At 45.8% G+C, this 12,317-nt stretch overlaps 1 protein-coding gene across 9 annotated transcripts in view; it reads left to right on the forward strand.

Moving 5' to 3' along the window:
• The window catches only part of ESRRG (estrogen related receptor gamma), a 398,405-nt gene that overhangs the window by 12,263 nt on the left and 373,825 nt on the right, over window positions 1-12,317 (forward strand). For 7 of the 9 annotated variants that reach the window (XM_032681992.1, XM_032682001.1, XM_032681994.1 and 4 more), the window contains exon 1: window positions 7,116-7,272. The exons of the other annotated variants lie outside the window; for them this stretch is intronic. The gene's annotated coding sequence lies outside the window, so the exon portion shown is untranslated. Of the gene's footprint in view, window positions 1-7,115; window positions 7,273-12,317 lie in introns of those variants that run through there. 9 annotated transcript variants of the gene reach the window in all.

The following is a 12,317-nucleotide window of genomic DNA, read 5'->3' on the forward strand; positions in this document are numbered from 1 at the left end:
GATCTTTCACTTTTCTCATAATTTTCCATAATGAACAACTGGATTAAAATTGGTGTTCTCTCCTTTCCATCAACCTCTTGGCCATCTGCTAGATATATGCCTGCTGGTATAAGAGGATGGATGGGTTCAGTATCACATTTCACTTAGGGGTCTAGAAATGAGCATCTTTAATGCACACCAAATGAGCTAAATTACAGGGGAGTGTTTCCAGCAGGCATTCCAGGGTTGTGAACACAGCCTGGGAATCCATGGTCCAACAGGCTTTGTCACCCTAGCTGATGCTTAGAAAGGCCTCCCTACATGCTTCTGTACACCATTTTCTACCTATATCTATCACATATATGCAAGAGCAGCTTTATGTGTGTGCCCAGGGATGTACTGATGCATTCTGAGAAGTCAAAGCACTCACTGAACTTCTCAAGCTGGGTTATTATCAGTGTGCTTCAAGCAGGGCCTAGATGGAGTTGAGGCAGTTGAGGTCCTTCAATAAGAAATTGTTTAAAATCCAATATTGACCAATTTATTGTTAAACTTAACATGCCAGGTGAAGTTCTGCAATCTCAACCTTTCTTCTCGACTGCATCAGTATCAGGACATCTGTCTTTATATGAAATACAGCAGTTGGAGAATTCGCGTTCAGGGATGAAGGGTTTCGTGTTTGCTCTTCTTCCAGTATATAAACTATTCTATGCATAGGCTTCTTCTGCTCTTCCTTTTGAAGCTCTACCATCAGCATTTCAGGATATTCAGGCAAGAGAAAAGCAGCAGCAGAGAGCATGACTGTAGCCTCCTGTGAGAACATGGAATGATGTGGGGTCATCCTGGATCTCTGGCTTCCAGGACTCCTTTAGCACTTATACATTAAGAATAAAATATATTAACAGGCTTTTGAGAATTCCTGAGATGTGACCTTAATCAGAGATAGAGCCTATCTGCCAGTAAACATAATACCTTCTTGACAGCCACTCTTCTTCTGCAGCCTTTGGCACTGAGGTCTGTTTTGGAAAGGCAAGAGGCATTTTGCAAATCTTGTTGTGAGTACCTGTATACCCAGGGATCAGGCCCATCATGTACTGTTTTGCACCTGTACTTTCCCCAGTGTGTCGTATGTACCTCGCACATACAGCACAGCTGCTGAAGTGCAGACTTTTAGTCATTGGTTATTGTAATATTTGTGTAGTGCGTCAAAGGGGAAAGAGTTTAAATTCTGTTTGCATTTTAAATAACTGTCTCGGCAGTTACACAATCCATAGTGTGTTTGTTTTCACGGAATGCACTGTTTGTGACTGATGTTGAAAGAAGAAGTACAGATATTAAATATGACCAAGCAGGTTCTACAGTTGGTCAGGACTGGGTCGGCCTTGCACCGTGGATGGCTGTCAAGGGCATCTGGTAAAGTGCCACTAAGCACTGTACTGTTTGTCTGATACATACAGGCAATATTGAAACTTGCTGATGGCAGTTTGGCAACTTTTATCTGTATCAAGCAAGCCAAATTCTGATCCCTTAGAGTTAGTTCAAATTCCTCTGACACTAGGCTCAACTCTCGTAGGAAGCCAGACGGTAGACTAAGAGGTGAGCTTATTCTGAGCAGACTTGGATCTCATATTAGTTAAGAGCCCCACCCTAAATCCTGATCTCTGATAAATTAACTTTTTAATGTTGCACTACTCCTAGGGTACAAGCCAAATGTCTACGCAGATATTTATGTTCCAACAGCCAAATGCAAGCTCATTTTTTTCTTCTGAATTATAAGTATGTTATGTTTTACAGACATGAGTAACTCATGTGGGATCTTTCCCACAGAGTAAAACCAATGTAAATTCACATGACTCAGGGATTTGTTTCAATGCTTATGTATAAACTCTCATTAGAAATGATTATGCTTGAAGATCAAAAGAAAAGTACACTCACTTGTATTAATGTTTAATGCATAATTCACATTGTTAGAACAAAAAACAAAACAGTCAGTGGTTGTTACGACAAATATCAAACATTGGCACCACTAACCAACTCCCATAGAGGATCCTTCATTTCATTGCATTGGCTGTGCACTGCGATTTCCTCTTGCGCGTGTTGTGCCATCATCTCGGAGACTTAGACACCTTCCTCACTAGATGAGTAATTCCCCTGTAATGACAGAAGTGGGGGAGAGCCAGGACACCCCACCAGTGCAGGTGGCTCCAACACTCAGAGATCTCTCAGTGGAAGCAGAGCATAAACTAATCTAATCTAATTTTTTATGCAAGAGGGATTTCAGATCAGGCACGCTCATATATTGTCTAAAACTCTAATTGCCTTCAATCTGAGCTTAGTTTGAGCCTTAATATCAGGACCATGGTCAAAGTTACCCAGCGCCACAGAATTCAAGAACTTGATTTTTTGTTTTCTGTTTATCCATATTCTACCTTCTTTAGTCGATGCTTATTTTCTTGCAAGAACATTTCTTACTTAAATAAGCAGGTTTGGCATGATGGAGTTGCATATGTAGTCTATTCTCTATACCCTCAACCAAGGCAAGCACAGGAGAGCAAAGCCATGCTTGTAATCATAAATTGAGCTTAGGAATGAGAATCCTATGTTGGCATCATTGTCTGTTACACAGAGTGCTGGGTCTACTTAATCAGTGTAAGGGAAGACCTCTGGGTACACTCTGCCTTGCCACATTACAGTCTTTCACATGAAGTAGGAGTTGGGTTTTGTTATCTTCATAGATTTTAATGGCTTTTTCCATGTCAGTGTTTAAAGGTCAGCAATTTATAGGATGTGGCTTTTATATTTATGCTTCTTTCAAAAAAAATTTGCTGTTTTACCAGCTGAGCTTACATAATTTCCTTCTCATACAGTTTTTGGTTTTTCATTTCCCACCCACGCCCCCCAAAAAAAAACCAAAAAGGAAAAAATGCCGAAAGAACAACTGAACAAACAGTTGTTTAGGAGTTTGAATTCATGTCAGAGAGTTGTCTCTCTTCCATGGAGGTCTGTGGCACGGGATGACACTGAATGACATTTGACAAAATTTGTGCTTGGCACAAGGTCACAAAAAAGGTTGTATGTACTCATCATCAATTCAGTAACTTTCCTATATACCAGCAGTACACCTGATTTAGAGCAGAGTAGCTGCCTGGGTTTCAGGTAGGTTCTTCCTTATTCAGATCTCTGTAAGCAAACTATAAATTAGCCCTCTGTTCTTAAGGTGCCTCCTGAAGACCCAGTTGTTCTGCAAAACCTTCTGTGTGAGTCTGTAAGGTTGCTTGTTCAGGAATTAATATTGCTGAGTTAGAATGGGTGCTATTGCTATGCATGGAATGAAGTCAAATGGATCATGGGTGTTTAAGAGAACAGAGGAGAGCTTTGGGATTTGTTTTCCTTTTGTTTATAACAACCCACTCAAAATATTTACAACGGAGAAGCTGATATTTTCTCCAGTAAAGAACCTACTGTCCACTTTAATGTCCTCGCATTTCTAACCAAATCCTCTACACTTTAAGACAGTTGAAAAGGTATTTAGAGTATATACTGGTTAAACTGTTTATTTTTAGTGGAGTACACATGGCATTGCTATCTTGACACTGATCATAAATACATACCTGTTGTGGGGTTTTTGTAGTTGAGAAAAAAATCTGTAATGAATTAAATATGCTTCACGAGGAAAGAAGTAGGTCAAATGTTCGGCTAAATTAACCTCATGTTCTACAGAAAGACTAAATTCTGTTGTTTTCACCTGTGGGACTTTGGATTTGTCTACACACCAAATTATTCCAAGACACTTATTAGGTACACTGCAGTAATTACCTCCGACTAAACCCATATGTAGACAAATCTTATGCCAGCATAAGAATTCACTTTCTTGAATTACCTTAATCCACTTTGAAGGTGGCTTAAGTGAAACTAGGAAACAACTCGGTCATTCCAGAGTGAATAAACTATCTGAACATAGTTTTGCTTTACATTCACATCCGACCTTATTCCAACATAATTTTCCTGGGCTGAGAGGCTCTGAGGATGTATCTACATAGCAAATGAACGTGTGATTACAGACACACCAACCTTTCCTTTACTCTCACTGGCATGAGTAACAACAGTAATGAAAGATGGTAGCAGAGACTTCAGTACAGCCTATTAACTGGAGCATATACACACAGCCGGTTGTGAACAGCCTCAGCTGAAATCCACCTCATCACAACCCCACTTCAGATACAAGTCACATCCCTTAGACTAATAGTGGGGCTGGGAATGCCTCTCTGCATCTCTGGTGTGTACGCACACCAGAAACTGCATATGCTATAGGACCGCACAGCTGAGCTAAATGGAAAACAGGTGAATTTAACTTCAGAGGTTAATCACATTCGAGAAGAAGCATGGCTCACACATTTTTAATATACACACCTTTGACAACCAAATAAAGTGTCAGCTGTGTGACTGCGGAAGCCAAATTAAATGTGCTGTACACAAGCACAACTCGGATGATTTCACTAGGGCTGAATTTGGCTCCACAGTTGAGAACTTGCTTATTTGACTGATACTTGTTTTGCTACCTATCTGCTCATTTATTTTAATGAAATTAATGCATTTTAATGTTCCTTTAAGTGCATTCCAAAAATAGCAATTTGATTAACTAATTTGCTTTTAAAAGTGTAACAATCACAACGAAAAATCTCTCTGTTAGCTGAGGTATGGCATAATTGTAAGAAGCATGTTGGGTAGCTATGCCATACCCTTCATCCTTTCAAACAAATTCCCCACATCAATCAGAAGAGCCTCACTTAAAAATGAATGGTGAAATACAGACAACAATCAAGCTGTACACACTGCTTTTCAAGTCTATCAAAAACATGTATCAGTAATGTACTCTGTACTCTGCTGAGACAGTAAAGACAGGCAAGAATTTAGCCTAAAAGCAGTTTAAACCAATTCCAAAACAGAAACGTGAAACAAACTTGTCTTTCTAGCCAAGCCAGAAAGCATCTTGAGTAGCTTGGGTTAAACAAAAAAAAAAAGGTGCTTTCAATTTCAGACTCCTTAAAATGGTGTTTGAAGGGTACAATACTCCAAAAAGGATTTCTTTTTTCCCCAACTCTTTTTCCATCTGCAATAGGGATCTCACCATTTAAAATATGCTGTGGCTGAGAGCATAAAGCCCAGTAACAAAAAAGGTGTACACTAACTTCTCCCTGACTTTATCTCCCTAAAAAAACTGGAATTGCAAAACCTGATTAGTAACAATATTAAGTGAAGGCAATTTTCCCTTTTATTGTATTTAAATGAGGAAAATGAAAGTATTAATGCTAATATTAAGGCTGAACAGAGGCAGTTGCAAAAAATAATTTAGTTTCAGCCCTTCTACATGCACCCATTCACAAACTCCGCTGCGCTAGTTACCTGGGCATTGGCAATGTTGTAACTTGTTATTATAGTAGGTGGTGTGAAAAGCAACACATAAGTGGGAAACTTGTCTCAGGGCTCTGCTGGAACGCTCTGCGGTCCCAGAGCGGGTGGTGTGGTGTTGCAGCAGTTTGGGATGTTAACAGTGTGCAGGTAACAACTGGTCTTTGGTTGAAGAGGCACTTACACCCAGGCTACCATGGGTAGTTTAGGCGAGGCCTAGTTCTGGAAATACTTTTGCACGCGAGTTAAATCTCACATGTAAAAAGGTCCTCGGAATTTAGGGGTACTGCTCACGGAGTCTTACAGGATTTGGCTTTGAGAAGCGCACGAATCCAGGGCAGGGGATGCGTGTGGCTGCCAGCCCCTGCCATGGCTGGGGACACCGCTGACATCCAGCCCTGTGGCCACACCGGCCCCGGGGCTGCCGCAGGCTCCAGCTCGCTCTGGTTTAACGCAAACCCTCCTGCCTTCGGGAGTAGCTGCTGGGCAGCCCCAGCAGCAGAGGTGGCAGCGACGGCTCAGGAGCCCCTCACTGAACCCTGCCAGGGTCTGCGCCAGCCCTTGGCTCTCCTCGGCAGCGACGCCATTGCGCCAGCCGGCTGCCGAACTGCCCGGGCTGCCCCGGCCCCGCAGCGCCGCTGGGGCACCCCGGCCCTCACCCGGGGCCGCGGGGCGCTGTGCGCCAGGGGCTCCCCCGCCTTCCCCTGCAAAGCTTTGCAGGGGAGTGGGGGGGAGGCGCGGCGCCGGGCCTGCACGGCAGCAGCGGTGCGGCATCCTCGCTCCTCGCCCGGCCTCCTCTGGCATTCCGGGTGCTTTTCTTTTTTCTTTTTTTTTTTTTTCTTTTTTTTTTTTTTTAAATATTCTGGTGGTTTTGTGTGTGTGTGTTGCTGTGCCCGTTCCCCCCGCCCCCGCCGGCCGCTCGGCACATGGCCTGCTGGCGGCCGGCAGCGCGTGTGTCCCCGCGTCCCCTGGGCGAGGTGTCCCGTCCGCCGCCCGCATCCCGGCCGCGGCGGGGGCTGGCACCCCCGCCCTCCCTTCCCATCCCCCCCTTTTCGGCAGTCGCCTTTTTTTTTTTTTTTCCTCTCGGCTGTTTCTTTTTTTTTTTTTTTTTTTTTTCCCCCGTGGTTTTCTATGTGTTTTTTCCAGGTGGGACTTGGCGGTGACCGGCGAGGCTCGCCCGGCACTGAATGTCACCCTGAAGGTAAAATGAAAGACACGGAGATGAACGCATGCCTGCGCCCCGCGCCGCCGCTCCCCCGCGCCCGCCGGCGAGCGGCCGCCACCATCGCGGGGCGGCAGCCCCCGCCGCGCCCCGGATTTCCTGTCCCGGCTTTTTCGTTACTGCGCCTTAAAAAAAAAAAAAACCCAAAAAATAACGATAAAAAAAAAAAACCGCATGCGAAAGAAACGTGCACGTACCCGGTAACGAGCCCAGGAAAAACCCGGCCGCTTCCCCCTGCTCCTGCCAAGTTATCATTGGGAACACAGGCAGGCGCCGTGACGTCCCGGGTCAGGCCGAGTGCGGACCGGCGCTACCAAGGCGGCAGGGAGGCGCGGGGACGCCGCCGGGGCCGGGGCCGCGGGGACCGGGGCCGCCGCCGTCCGCCCGCCGCCGCCCGCTGCCCGCCGGGCCGCGCCCGCCGCCGCCACCGCCCCCCGCGCCCCCCGCGCCGCCGCCGCGGCGCCGCTCGGCCTCCCGCCCGCCGCCGGCTCCCCCCTCGCCGGCGGAGGTCGCGGGAGCCCAGTTAAAGGAGGCGTGTGTAAAGATTTTGCAATGTCCCTGCATGGTGTTGTAGACTTTCCTAGCAAAGAAACCGGCTTCGGCTTCTTTAAAATCCCCGACGACTCACCTGATTAACCTGCCTGCGGTTCTGAGCTGACCAGGTAAAGCGAGCCCCCCGCACCTCCCCGCACCCCCGCCAGCTGACATTGCATGGGGGGCATGTTTGTGCTTGGAGACAAGCCGCTGCCAGAAGCGCTTTCCTCCCCCCCCCCCCGCCCCCTTCCACCTTCAGCCCTTGCTCAGAGTCATTCCCCCCCCCCCCCAAAAAAAAAAAAATCACCTTGGGAAAAATCTGCACGACGGCACCAGCCACCCAGGGTTCAGTGGCTCTCGCCTCTCGGACAATTATTTAGAATTATTGGCCCGGGTGTGTGTGTGGGGGGGTGGGGGGTGTAGGGGAAAGAAGGGAAGCAGGATGATTTTTTTTACTGCTGACAGATCCTACCCCGGCAGGTTTTATGTGCCTGTGTCCCTCCCGCCCAGGGTCAGGAGTGCCGGGAAAAGTGACGAGGCTTTAGCCAGCAAAGAGTTTGGGGCCGGGGTCCCGGGGTGGCTCCCGCAGCTGCGAGCGGAGAAGGGGGACCGGACTCTCCAAGCCTGTGCCGGGGCGCGTGTGACTGTCGCGGCTGCTGCCCTGTGCCGCCCTGACCCCCCCGCCGTGTTCCCCCCGGCAGCCCCGAAGTGTCCCGGCTGCGGCGCGGGGCGAGGCCGGCGGGGGGGCCCGTCCTCGCCCCCGTCCCTCCTCCGCCGCTCGCTCCCTGCTGGAACACTTGTGCGGGCTGCCGGCGGGAGCGGCGCAGGCCCGGGGGGAGCCCTGCCTGCCGGGCGGGGGTCAGTCACCGTGCCGCGCTGCCGGCCCCGGGCGGCGGGAGTGGTGGCGTGGCCGCCCCACGCGGGACGCGCTCCGCCCGTGCCGGGCTGTCGGGACCCGCGGGCGGACACGCGCACACAAAGGCGGCGGGGCCGCTCGCTCCCAGGATCAGCAGGGGCGAAGGAAAGTGTGCAAAGTCCACGTACTGCCCGCTCCTCCTGGCACTTGGCCCTCCCAGCGCTGGTCATGGGGAGGGAGGGGGTTTGGGGAAGCGGCTGCGTGGGGGGTCTGAATGTGACCCGGCTGCGAGAAATTTTCTTTCCTTTTTTTTTTTTTTTAATTTTATTTTATTATTTATTTTCCCATGGTCATTAATGCCATGAAGGAGCGAGTGGTCATGAGGTATATTTTGAAGTGCTGAAGGGGATGCTCTCCGAGTCCTGGGTCTAGTTAATATGTTTCTCGTGATCCCAAAGAAGAGAGGACTGCATTTAAGGGATGACTAAATAATGGGGGAGGCAAGTAAAAATGAGTAGAATATAAAGGAGAGGAAAATGAAGGTGAATGGTAGTGTGGGAAGGCAGGCACTGAGCTGCTTGAGGTTTCTCTCCTGTAGTCCTCCTCTCTCCTATATCGTCCCCCTGTCTCAACTCCCCTCCCCCCCATCCTGTCTTTTCATACTATTAAGGAGAACCTAATAGCCAACATAACATAACAGAAAAACGGCTGACCCCCTGCCCTGCTTCAACCTATCACTGTCTGTGACCGGGAGGGAAATCCGAGTGCCGTTGTATAAACCCACCAAAGTTTTAAGCATTTATTAGCCACCCTGTTTAAAATACAAAGTGTAAAACTTGCCTGATACATTTCGTTGTTACTTCCCTGTTTTATTTCAGAGATCAAAATGTTCCAGTGTAGCATACCTACCCTCACTTTCAGAATGAGAGTAGTTTACACTTTAACCTACATTACATTGTACACGGTCCACGCATTGCATTTCCACTGAAAATAGCCAAAGACTTGGAATGACAAAGCGACTCGTGGTTATGATTTCCCTTGTGTGAGAGCATCAAGGTAGCTGTGGTTCAGCATGCTGGGGAGGGGGGCTCTGTGGTGTGAGGTGTTTCATGTCTGTACAGGAATCTGGCCTGTCTCCTTTTAGAGGACTTTACAGTTTAAAATGTGCCAGGGGCAGGAGAAGGTAAACACGACATTCAGCGCGCTCATTATCAAAACAGGGAAAACAAATCGATTGCATTAACTGTGTGTGCAGTATCACAGTTATTCCACAGTATTTTGTCAGAAATTAAAAGGTTACCACTAGAGTACTATATCCGTATCTTCAGCCTGGCACCACTTATTACTGCAATAGTATTTCAATATTAAGTGATCTTAGAGATATTTCGTCTTTCATTTTGAATCCCGAATTTGAATCAGCATTAGGATGTCAGGGCTGTGAGATAAGGTATAACAAACTAAGTAGACAGCTGAAGGGCTCCTGCTGAAGGTGTTGCTGAGAAGGATATCTTGGGCCGTTCGCAGTAACCTTGTTTACAGGGACATTTCAATTGCAACCTGAATTTCAGAGAGAGGCTACCTGGACTAATGCCTGTGTGTCTGAAACCCATCATGAGTGCCTTTTGCACTCTAAACCTTCTCTCTGCCTTCCTTGCATACTTGTAAAAACTTTTCTGGAAGGTTAGGATGATTTTCTGATATGAAAATTAAGATGTTTTCCTAAGAGGAACATTGCTCTTTGAACTGGTGTACATTAGCAACAAAGTATTCATGAGGTTTGATTTTTTTTTTGGTTCTCTGATGTGTCAGGATCAGTAGTTGCACCAGTCTTTTTAGCTTCATGTATATGGCTTTGATTTATTATATTTAAGGCTTAGTGGTTTTGAACGTATTTTTTAGCACATGAAGTCGGTTCAAGTCAGAATGTGAAAAAGAGGCATATTGTAACAAGGAACAGTTTTATAGTCATCTGCTAATTTTTTATTTTCTTTTCCTAAAGCTGTTCCAAGAAAATCACGTGCATTTAGCGAGTGGGTGCTAAATGCCAGCAGCCACATTGATGAAGAAAAATGCTGTTGAAATACTTTGGAATAATAAATAGGATATGTAATGGTCAACCACAAGATAAACATTTTACACTGTGTTTTTATGGCTCTAAATTGGCTGCATTGTAAACCAAGCTTACTACTCTATTAAGTCATCAGAGTTTTCAATTATTTAAGATTTTCAGTCAAGCCATCTAATAGAGTCTTCATCGTCCCTATCAGAAAATTATGCGTAAGGTTGTAATTCCTTGTTGTTGGTATGTGAGGGCTTTGTTGTGATTGGGGGTTTAACTTTGTCTTATCAGGACAAATATTACAAATCATGCACACAGGAAAAAAATTGTATGGAAATAGCCCCAGTCCTACGAAATTGGTATAGTTACAGCACTGAAATGTACCTAATACAATTTGAGATCCACTCACTAAGAAACCTTGGCAGTATCTGCCTTGCAGGTACCGTGCATTTGGAAATACTATATCTCCATTTAAATGCAGATCTTCAGTTTTCTCCAGGGGGCAGTTGGTGAATCTTTCGATTGAACCACTGGTACTAGAAAAACTAACTGAAGATTTACCTATGAACAAGAGACCCTTTCAAGTCTGCTTTTTTGAAATAATGATTATAAAATTTCCTAATATTGCAATTTTATATTGATTTTGAATGCCTTTTCAAAAGTCACAGGGAAGGAATAGTGCCTTTTACTCAAGGTAGGCCAATGTCTGCATGCCTGTTTAGCAATCTTAACAGAGATAACTGCTACAAATAACTTCTTTGTTTTTACATGGGTATTGTGTTTGCATGTGGGTTTTGTCAAATGGACAGAGCAGTCTTGCTTTGATTTTGACCTAGATTCCTCCTGATTATTCCAATACAGCTAGTACCTGCTTATTTCCCACTGTGAAAATAGGAGAACAACTGTTGATGCTATCTAGCTGGGACTGCATGGGCAATAGGCACGCACGTCCAGTTGTCTCCCCTCCTCCACCTTGGCTTCCTTAGTTATGGATGAAATAACACTGGAGTCCAAAGACAGTGCAAGCCAGTATTTCCTCTCCTGTGAATTATCTTTCTTTGAAGGCTTGATTCAGAGAAAACAGGGGAAATAATAAAAAAAAGGAGTGGAATGAGTGAATTTATTTCTGTGTCCTGGTTTGGCATGCAAATTTCGCACCCCTTACAGGGATGAACAGGGCCATGTCTTATTTGAAACAAGTCACGGATCCACCTTATTCCTTATTTGCTGGAAACTCAGTGTCAGTAGGTGCCAGTCCTCCTTAGAGGGGCTTGTCCCATCCAGTCCAATTTTCTATATTGTTTGTCAGCTGTTTAGTTTGCAGTGTAAGCAAAGTGCCTAGGACACAGGGAATGGGAGCTTCCTTTTTGGAGTGCAGGCAGCATGAACTACCTGATGAAGGGGAGACAGTAGATCCTGACCTTTTCTATGCTGTGTGTCATGCACTGCATGCATTCCCAGCCACTCCAGTCTTCCCACCATGGGCAAGGGTGCTGCCTGGGGATACTGCCCTTGTCCCTGTACCAGAGCCATGAGACTGTGGAAATACCATGTGTATTATGTTCACCCATTAACGGCATATAACCCATTGGCCTCAATACCCTGGAGAAAACATGCACTTCAGCCTCTGAGCGGAGTTCAGGCAGATCTGCAAAGTCCAATCTTACGTGCACCAGCGTTAATGGCAGAGCTCCCATTCATCTTAATTGATATTCCTATAAACATCTGCAGGTTTCTGTTTCTAGTGGAGGCTACTGCTCAGTGGACTTCTTAAAGGAATGTTTTGCATATTGAGGTTGAAAGGGAAGTCGAGCCTGATACATTAACTTATCATCTGTGTCATTCTCTTGACATCAGTTGGATTACTACAAGCATATATGACAAGGAGATTAGGTGCAAGATCTTCACACACGCATCCTTTTCTTAGCATGTTGATCAGTGGAGATTTTACTTCTCTGAAAACCTTGTTCTAAGTCAAGTTTAGGCAAGCATAAACCTGTGTATGCATATACAAGTTGAGCAGGGCCTATCCTTTGTAATACAATTTTTTTCCTTTAATATCGAGGCAAGATCTCTTATTATAAACTCAACCATTAGGGGAAAGAAAATGGAACTTTTCTCAAACAGCTTTTCTGTTGGGGAATCTAGTGGCAGTTGCTTTGAAGCATGTGTAATTGATTATCATACATTTATTTTAAAAAGGAGACATAACAAGGAATCTAACATGATGTTTTGGAATATATCTTCTCCCCACAATG

The sequence above is a fragment of the Chiroxiphia lanceolata genome, chromosome 3 (genome assembly GCF_009829145.1).
Source record: "Chiroxiphia lanceolata isolate bChiLan1 chromosome 3, bChiLan1.pri, whole genome shotgun sequence".
Taxonomy (NCBI): Eukaryota; Metazoa; Chordata; class Aves; order Passeriformes; family Pipridae; genus Chiroxiphia; species Chiroxiphia lanceolata.